Genomic DNA, 8,940 nt, shown 5'->3' on the forward strand with positions numbered 1-8,940 from the left:
ATACTGCTCCAGACACTGACACTGCCCCTGACACAGTTCCTAACACTGCTGCTGACACTGACACTGCTCCTGACACTGCTCCAGACACTGACACTGACACTGAACCCCACACTAGTCCTGAAGCACCTCCTGACACTAACACTGCTCCTGACGCTGACACTGCTGCTGATCCTGACAATGCTGCTGACACTGCTCCAGACACTGACACTGACATTGCACATGACACTACTCCTGAAATAGCTCCTGACACTGACACTGCTCCTGAAGCTAACATTGACACTGTTCCTGACACTGCTACTGACACTGACACTGCTCGTGATACTGCTCCTGACACTGGCACTGCTCCTGACACTGCTACTGACACAGCTCCTGACTCTGACACTGCTCCTGACACTGACGCTGCTCCTGACACTGATAATGCTCCTGACACTGACACTGCTCCTGACACTGCTCCTGACACTGGCACTGCTGCCGATACTGACAATGCTGCTGAAACTACTCCTGACACTGCTCCTGACACTGACACTGCTCCTGATACTGACACTGGCTCTGCTCCTGACCTTGTCACTGCTCCAGACACTGCTACTGAGACTGATACTGCTCCTGACACGGCTCGTCCCTCTGTTCCAGACACTGAAACTGCTCCTGACACTGCTCCTGACACTGCTCCTTACACAGATACTGCCCCTGACACTGTTCCTAACACAGCTGCTGACACTGCTCCTGACACAGCTCCTGACACAGCTCCTGACACAGCTCCTGACACGGCTCCTCGCACTGCTCCTGACACTGCTCCTGAAACAGACACTGGAACTCACACAGATCCTGACACTGACCCTGCTACTGACCCTCCTCCTGACACTGCTCTAGACACTGACACTGCTCCTGACACTGCGCCTTACACAGATACTGCCCCTGACACTGTTCCTAACACAGCTACTGACACTGCTCCTGACACAGCTCCTAACACAGCTCCTGACACAGCTCGTGACACGGCTCCTCACACTGCTCCTGACACTGCTCCAGAAACAGACACTGCACCTCACACAGATCCTGACACTGACCCTGCTACTGACACTGCTCTAGACACTGACACTGCTCCTGACACTGCACCTGTCACTGACACTGCTCCTCACACTGCTCCTGACCCTGACACTGCTCCTGACACTGACGCTGCTCCTGACACTGACGATGCTCCTGACACTGACACTGCTCCTGACACTGCTCCTGACACAGACACTGCTGCTGATACTGACAATGCTCCTGACACTGCTCCTGACACTGACACGGCTCCTCACACTGCACCTGACACTGACACTGCTCCTGACACTGCTCCTGTCACTGGCACTGCTCCTCACTGTGCTCCTGAAACTGACACTGCTCCTGACACTGCTCCTGACACTGACACTGCACCTGATACTGAACCTGGCACTGCTACTGACACTGACACTGCTCCTGACACTGCTCCTGACTCTGACACTCCTCCTGACACTGACACGGCTCCTCACACTGCACCTGACACTGACACTGCTCCTGACACTGCTCCTGTCACTGGCACTGCCCCTCACTGTGCTCCTGAAACTGACACTGCTCCTGACACAGCTTCTGACACTGGCACTGCTCCTGACACTGCTCCTGACACTGGCACTGCCCCTCACTGTGCTCCTGACACTGACACTGCTCCTGACACTGCTCCTGACACTGTCACTGCTCCTGATACTGATCCTGGCACTGCTCCTGACACTTGCAGTGGTCCTGACACAGCTCCTGACACTGACACTGGTCCTGCCACTGCTCCTGACACTGCTGCTGATACTGACGCTGATCCTGACACTGCTCCTGACACTGATACTGCTGCTGATCCTGACAATGCTCCTGTCCCTGATACTGACACTGACATTGCTCCTGACACTGCAGGTGACATTGCTCCAGACACTGACACTGCTCCTGACACAGCTCGTGACTGTGACACTGCTCCTGCCACTGTTCCTGACACTGCTGCTCCCTCTGACACTGCTCATGACACTGGCACTGGTCCTGACACTGGTCCTGACACTAACACTGATCCTGAAACTGCTCCTGACACTGCTCCTGACACTACTCCTGACACTGACACTGCTCCTGTCACTGACACTGGTCCTGACACTGCTCCTGACACTGGCACTGCTGCCGATACTGACAATGCTGCTGACACTATTCCTGACACTGCTCGTGACACTGACACTGCTCCTGATACTGTCCCTGGCGCTGCTCCTGACACTTACACTGCTTCTGACACTGCTACTGACACTGACACTGCTCCTGACACTGCTCGTGACACTGCTGCAGACACTAACACTGCTCCTGATACTGATCCTGGCACTGCTACTGACACTGCTCCTGACACTGACACTGCTCCTGTCACTGACACTGGTCCTGACACTCCTTCTGACCCTTGCACTGGTCCTGACTCTGCTGCTGAAGCTGGCACTGGTCCTGACTCTGCTCCTGACACTGACACTACTCATGACACCGCTCCGGACTCTGAAACTGATCCTGACACTGCTCCAGACACTGACACTGCTCCTGACACTGCTCCTGTCACTGACACTCCTCCTGTCGCTGACACTGCTCCTCACACTGCTCCTCACACTGACACTGCTCCTGACACTGACACTGCTCCTGACACTGCTCCTGACACAGACACTGCTCCTGATACTGACACTGACCCTGACACTGCTCCTGACACTCATACTGCTGCTGATCCTGTCAATACTCCTGAGACTGCTACTGACACTGACATTGTTCCTCACACTGCTCGTGACATTGCTCCAGACACAGACACTGCTCCTGACACAGCTCGTGACTGTGACACTGCTCCTGCCACTGTTGCTGACACTGCTGCTCCCGCTGACACTGCTCCTGACACTGGCACTGGTCCTGACAATGCTCCTGACACTGACACTGCTCCTGAAACTGCTCCTGAGACTGCTCCTGACACTGACACTGCTCCTGACACTGTTCCTAACACAGCTGCTGACACTGACACTGCTCCTGAAAAAGCTACTGTCACTGACACTGCTCCTGACACAGCTCCTGGCACAGCTCCTGACACAGCACCTGACACGGCTCCTCACACTGCTCCTGACACTGCTCCTGAAACAGACACTGCACCTCACACAGATCCTGAAACTGACCCTGCTACTGATACTGCTCCTGACACTGCTCTAGACACTGACACTGCTCCTGACACTGCACCTGTCACTGATACTGCTCCTCACACTGCTCCTGACTCTGACACTGCTCCTGACACTGACGCTGCTCCTGACACTGACAATGCTCCTGACACTGACACTGCTCCTGACACTGCTCCTGACACAGACACTGCTGCTGATACTGACAATGCTCCTGACACTGCTCCTGACACTGACACGGCTCCTCACACTGCACCTGACACTGACACTGCTCCTGGCACTGCTCCTGACACTGGCACTGCTACGGTTACTGACAATGCTGCTGAAACTACTCCTGACACTGCTCGTGACACTGACACTGCTCCTGATACTGTCACTGGCGCTGCTCCTGACACTGCTCGTGACACTGCTCCAGACGCTGATACTGCTCCTGACACTGCTCCTGACACTGTCACTGCTGCTGCTCCTGACAATGCTCCTGACACTGCTCCAGACACTGACACTAAGACTGCACATGAAACTACTCCTGAAATAGCTCCTGACACGTACACTGCTCCTGACACTAACCCTGCTCCTGACACTACTCCTGACACTGCTCGTGACACTGATACTGCTCCTGATACTGTCCCTGGCGCTGCTCCTGACACTTACACTGCTTCTGACACTGCTACTGACACTGACACTGCTCCTGACACTGCTCATGACACTACTGCAGACACTGACACTGCTCCTGACACTGCTCCTGACACTGACACTGACACTGCTCCTGACACCGACACTGCTCCTGTCACTGCTCCTGACGCTGACACTGCTCCTGACACTGCTCCTGACACTGACACTGCTCCTGGCGCAGCTCCTGCCACTGACACTGCTCCTGACACTGCTCCTGACACTGCTCCTGACACTGCTCCTGACACAGACATTGCTCGTGGCACAGCTCCTGTCACTGCTCCTGGCACTGACACTGCTCCTGACACTGACACTGCCCCTGACTCTGCACCTGACACTGCTCCTGACACTGTCACTGCTACTACCACTGCTCCTGACACTGACGCTGCTGATGATCCTGACAATGCTCCTGACAGTGCTCCTGACACTGACGCTGACACTGCTGATGACAGTGACACTGACACTGACACTGCTCCTGTCACTGACACTGCTCCTCACACTGCTCTTCACACTGACACTGCTCCTGACACTGCTACTGACACAGACACTGCTGCTGATACTGATAATGCTCCTGAAACTGCTCCTGACCCTGACACGGCTGCTCACACTGCTCCTGATACTGACATTGCTCCTGACACTGGTCCTGACACAGACACTGCTCGTGATACTGCTCCTGACACTGGCACTGCTACTGACACTGCTCCTGCCATCGAACCTGCTCCTGACACTGCTCCTTACACAGATACTGCCCCTGACACTGTTCCTAACACAGCTGCTGACACTGCTACTGACACAGCTCCTGACACAGCTCCTGACACAGCTCCTGACACTGACACTGCTGCTGTCACTGACACTGGTCCTGACACTGCTTCTGACACTGACCCAGGTCCTGACTCTGCTTCTGACACTGGCACTGGTCCTGACACTGCTCCTGACACTGACCCTGCTCCTGACACTGACCCTGCTCCTGACACTGCTCCTGATACTGCTCCAGACACTGACACTGCCCCTGACACAGTTCCTAACACTGCTGCTGACACTGACACTGCTCCTGACACAGCTTCTGACACTGGCACTGCTCCTGACGCTGCTCCTGACACTGGCACTGCCCCTCACTGTGCTCCTGACACTGACACTGCTCCTGACACTGCTGCTGACACTGTCACTGCTCCTGATACTGATCCTGGCACTGCTCCTGACACTTAGAGTGGTCCTGACACAGCTCCTGACACTGACACTGGTCCTGCCACTGCTCCTGACACTGCTCCTGATACTGACGCTGATCCTGACACTGCTCCTGACACTGATACTGCTGCTGATCCTGACAATGATCCTGACACTGATACTGACACTGACATTGCTCCTGACACTGCTGGTGACATTGCTCCAGACACTGACACTGCTCCTGACACAGCTCGTGACTGTGACACTGCTCCTGCCACTGTTCCTGACACTGCTGCTCCCTCTGACACTGCTCATGACACTGGCACTGGTCCTGACACTGGTCCGGACACTAACACTGATCCTGAAACTGCTCCTGACACTGCTCCTGACACTACTCCTGACACTGACACTGCTCCTGTCACTGACACTGGTCCTGACACTGCTCCTGACACTGGCACTGCTGCCGATACTGACAATGCTGCTGACACTATTCCTGACACTGCTCGTGACACTGACACTGCTCCTGATACTGTCCCTGGCGCTGCTCCTGACACTTACACTGCTTCTGACACTGCTACTGACACTGACACTGCTCCTGACACTGCTCGTGACACTGATGCAGACACTAACACTGCTCCTGACACTGCTCCTGACACTGTCACTACTACTGATCCTGACACTGCTACTGACACTGACACTGCTCCTGGAACTGCTCGCGACATTGCTCCAGACACTGACACTGCTCCTGAGACAGCTCGTGACACTGACACTGCTCCTGCCACTGTTGCTGACACTGCTGCTCACACTGACACTGCTCCTGACACTGGCACTGGTCCTGACAATGCTCCTGACACTGACGCTGCTCCGGATGCTGACACTGACACTGCTCCTGACACTGCTCCGGATAATGCTCCTGACACTGACACTGCTCCTGTCACTGACACTGGTCCTGACACTAGTTCTGCACTGGCACTGGTCCTGACACTGCTCCTGACACTGACGCTGCTCCTGATACTGACACTGACACTGCTCCTGACACTGCTACTGACACTGACACTGCTCCTGACACTGCTCGCGACATTGCTCCAGACACTGACACTGCTGCTGACACAGCTCGTGACACTGACACTGCTCCTGCCACTGTTCCCGACACTGCTGCTCACACTGACACTGCTCCTGACACTGGCACAGGACATGACAAAGCTCCAGACACTGTCACTGCTCCTGACGCTGCTCCAGACACTGCAACTGACACTGGCACTGCCCCTGACACTGATCCTGACACTGACCCTGCTCCTGACACAGCTTCTGACACTGACACTGCTCCTGACACTGCTCCTGACACTGACACTGCTCCTGGCACAGCTCCTGACACTAGCGCTGCTCCTGATACTGACTCTGACACTGCTCCTGGCACTGCTCCTGACACTGCTCCTGACACTGACACTGCCCCTGCCACTGTTCCTAACACTGCTGCTGAAACGGACACTGCTCGTGACAAAGCTACTGTCACTGACACTGCTCCTGAAACTGCTCCAGACACAGCTCCTGACACTGACACTGCTCCTGAACCTAACACTGCTCCTGACACTGCTCCAGACACTGACACTGCTCCTCACACTGCTCCTGACACAGACACTGCACCTGACACTGCTCCTGTCACTGACACTGCTACTACCACTGCTCCTGACACTGTCACTGCTACTACCACTGCTCCTGACACTGACGCTGCTACTGATCCTGACAATGCTCCTGACAGTGCTCCTGAAACTGACACTGCTCCGGACAATGCTCATGACACTGTCACTGCTCCCGTCACTGACACTGGCCCTGACACTGCTTCTGACACTGGCACTGGTCCTGACACTGCTCCTGACACTGTCACACGTCCTGTCACTGGCCCAGGTCCTGACACTGCTCCTGACACTGACACTGGTCCTGACACTGCTCCTGACACTGGCACTGGTCTTGACACGGCTCCTGACACTAACACTGCTCCTGACGCTGACACTGCTGCTGATACTGACAATGCTCCTGACACTGCTCCTGACACTGACACTGCTCATGAAGCTGACATTGACACTGTGCCTGACACTGCTACTGACACTGGCACTGCTCGTGATACTGCTCCTGACACTGGCACTGCTACTGACACTGCTCCTGCCATTGACCCTGCTCCTGACACTGCTCCTGACACTGCTCCTTACACAGATACTGCCCCTGACACTGTTCCTAACACAGCTGCTGACACTGCTCCTGACACAGCTCCTGACACAGCTCCTGACACAGCTCCTGACACGGCTCCTCGCACTGCTCCTGACACTGCTCCTGAAACAGACACTGCACCTCACACAGATCCTGACACTGACCCTGCTACTGACACTGCTCCTGACACTGCTCCTGACACTGTCACTACTGCTGATCCTGACAATTCTCCTGACACTGCTCCAGACACAGACCCTGAGACTGCACATGAAGCTACTCCTGAAATAGCTCCTGACACTGACACTGCTCCTGACACTGACCCTGCTCCTGACACTGCTCTGGACACTGCTCCTGACACCGCTCCGGACACAGCTCCAGACACTGACACTGCTCCTGACACTGCTCCTGTCACTGGCACTGCCCCTCACTGTGCTCCTGACACTGACACTGCTCCTGACACTGCTCCTGACACTGACACTGCACCTCACACAGATCCTGACACTGACCCTGCTACTGACACTGCTACTGACACTGCTCCTGACATTGCATCTGTCACTGAGACTGCTCCTCACACTGCTCCTGGCACTGACACTGCTCCTGACACTGACGCTGCTTCTGACACTGACAATGCTCCTGACACAGACAATGCTCCTGTCACTGACACTGGTCCTGACACTGCTTCTGACCCTGGCACTGGTCCTGACTCTGCTGCTGAAGTTGGCACTGGTCCAGACTCTGCTCCTGACACTGACACTACTCAGGACACCGCTCCGGACTCTGACACTGATCCTGACACTGCTCCAGACACTGACGCTGCTCCTGACACAGCTCCGGTCACTGACACTGCTCCTGTCGCTGACACTGCTCCTCACACTGCTCCTCACACTGACACTGCTCCTGACACTGACACTGCTGATGATCCTGACAGTGCTCCTGACACTGCTCCCGACACTGACACTGACACTGCACATGACACTACTCCTGAAATAGCTCCTGACACTGACACTGCTCCTGAAGCTGACATTGACACTGTTCCTAACACTGTTCCTGACACTGACACTGCTACTGACACTGCTCCTGAAACTGCTCCTGACACTGCTGCTGACACTGACACTGTTCCTGACACTGCTACTGACACTGACACTGCTCCTGATACTGCTCCTGACACTGACACTGCTACTGACACGGCTCCTGACAGTGACCCTGCTCCTGACACTGCTCAAGACACAGCTCCTTACACTGACACTGCTCCTGACACAGTTCCTAACACAGCTGCTGACACTGACACTGCTCATGAAAAAGGTACTGTCACTGACACTGCTCCTGGCACAGCTCCTGACACAGCTGCTGACACAGCTCCTGACACGGCTCCTCACACTGCTCCTGACACTGCTCCTGAAACAGACACTGCACCTCACACAGATCCTGACACTGACCCTGCTACTGACACTGCTACTGACACTGCTCCTGACATTGCATCTGTCACTGAGACTGCTCCTCACACTGCTCCTGGCTCTGACACTGCTCCTGACACAGACGCTGCTTCTGACACTGACAATGCTCCTGACACTGACACTGCTCCTGACACTGCTCCTGACACTGGCACTGCTGCCGATACTGACAATGCTGCTGACACTACTCCTGACACTGCTCGTGACACTGACACTGCTCCTGATACTGTCCCTGGCGCTGCTCCTGACACTTACACTGCTTCTGACACTGCTACTGA

This window comes from Calliopsis andreniformis, unplaced genomic scaffold (genome assembly GCF_051401765.1).
Source record: "Calliopsis andreniformis isolate RMS-2024a unplaced genomic scaffold, iyCalAndr_principal scaffold0121, whole genome shotgun sequence".
Lineage (NCBI taxonomy): Eukaryota > Metazoa > Arthropoda > Insecta > Hymenoptera > Andrenidae > Calliopsis > Calliopsis andreniformis.